The sequence below is a fragment of the Teleopsis dalmanni genome, chromosome 2 (genome assembly GCF_002237135.1).
Source record: "Teleopsis dalmanni isolate 2A chromosome 2, ASM223713v2, whole genome shotgun sequence".
Classification (NCBI taxonomy): domain Eukaryota; kingdom Metazoa; phylum Arthropoda; class Insecta; order Diptera; family Diopsidae; genus Teleopsis; species Teleopsis dalmanni.
Genome location: NC_051847.1, coordinates 165,293,801 through 165,296,120, shown reverse-complemented (window position 1 = coordinate 165,296,120; position 2,320 = coordinate 165,293,801).

Here is a 2,320-nt window from a genome sequence, read left to right as displayed (position 1 = left end):
ATTTAACCATTATTTTATTAAAGAATTCAGATAAAAATTGCAAACAAAAGCAATTCAGTACCTTTTTTCAAATATTAACAACAAAAAATATATAAGGTTTTCTCTCTGGGAAACTTAAAAAAAGTCGTCATGAGAATTAATGCCTAAAAGCACATACAATGATATATACTATTTATACAAGTGTTAGCATATTTCAAAATAGATATATAAATATTAAATTGACTAGAAGAAAAAGCAGGAAGTAATTGTCAAAAGTTTGTACTTTAAAATTAAATAGATATTTTGGTGACCTCAAACGATCCCACGTTTTCGGAACACAGTACATCGAGCTTATTAAGGTGATTATGAATAACTTGAATACAATTTACCAAAAGTAAAACTGATTGTACATTGAATGAAAATACTTTGTGGGATTAAAGCAACAAATTAATTTTTTCATTTACACATATTTATTGAAGTTAAAGCCATCCCATTGACATAATATTTATTAGATTACTCTTGTTTATAAAATTAAATGGATAGTTGGTAGCATCAAATTATCCCCCCACATTTCCAAAAAAAAAGCTTTCAGAAATGTTTACTGCAGCTATTATATTCGCCTATCGAATGTATATTGGCACGCATATATGGCACATGACGATTTGGCAGCACTGTTTCGATAGCATTTGCTGAACAAAGATATGGTGACGTCCAGGTACCATATCTTTGGCTAAATGTTTGCCGCTTTGCCATAGTAGCTTAAATGGTTAAAATTATGGAAGCCTACTACAAAAATAGTGACGTTTCCACTGATCTAACTTTAACTATAGTAGAAATGTCAGAAACCGTTTCACATCCACAAATAACTTTCAAAAGACCACAAAAAAAAAACTGTATGGTGTAGGATTTTGTCTGGAGGCTTCATAACCCTGCACATTTTTCATAATAACAAGTTGTAACACAAATTATCAATTCTGATGGGTACAGTTATATAGTCAACAATTTTTTTTGTTGTTAATATCTTAATTGAAGATATTAATTTGTGATATAAGGGATTTCAACTAGACGGGTGGGTTTGTTCTTTTAACTTTATTGCACGTACATTTTTTCGAACATGTAATTCTACGAAGAGTATATGATATGAATTAAGGATCAAGATCATACCATCTTGCAAACAATTTTCAAGCCCCTGATGTTTTGAAAATGAATATTCGTCAAGTTATGGCTAAGCTATTGACCTCTATGTTCCAAAAAAATTTAAAAGGAAAGCTGTAAGATAATTTATGGAATAGAATGGATTAATGTTGTATTTCAGGCTTAATAGTAAGGTCCAAAATAAATATTAAAATTGAAGTCTAATCGAAATCTCAAATCTGTTTGGTTTATATTCACTAATGAAATCACAAAAAGGATGATGTATATAGAATATACTGATTAGAAAAAAAAAGTAACATATAGTTATTAATTAATATTTACTTTAACGCCTGTGAAAAAATAAAAAACCATGTGCCTTTCTTTGGTGATATTAAAAGTATCTGTAGTTTTTTGGAACATTTTTAACATGCATTTAAATAAATAAATCTTTTTCATAAAATCTCTTTTAAGCAACTACATAATGGTCATTTTTATTTATAACCTCTTGCCATTTTTCGGTTAATGTAATAATTCTGTCAGCATAAAACTTTGGTTATCAAGTGGTGCGATACCCGGACTATACACTGAATTTCAATTTATCCCGGGTAATCAAAGATATGTGTGGCCCAGCATTATCTAATGAAGTACAACTCGTTCTCTGTTGGCTAATTCTGATTGATTATTCTAAAGTGTTTTGTTGAAGCGGTCAAGTTGTAAGCAGTAGAGAACTGAATTAACTGTTACATCAGACTGAAGCTGCTCGGAGTAAATAATTCCCTTCCAATCCTATCAATCATACAACATATTCTTATTTTTTATCCATCCAGGTTTATGAAATGTCACTGGTCATGATCGTTCCCATCAATTTTTCATGGGATTTAATGCAAAAAATGAAAAAATAGTAAAATTTCGTTGTGTTTCAGTAATGTTTCATTGATTATAATTCGGTCAATCAAATTAATTTAACGAATAATGCAACTTCCCTTACACAAAAAATGTGGCCCGATATGTCACCTTTCAAACAATATTCTTTTTTTATTTATATGTTCCTCTGACATAATTGGATTGCTGTTGCCAGATATATGGATACCATCTGATGACAAAAATTGCGGACGCTTTTTATATTATCCAATATATCTGGCAAAAAATTATTTTAGTCATACACTAAATATGTTCCAGCTATCCGACGATGTTCAAGCAAATAGCA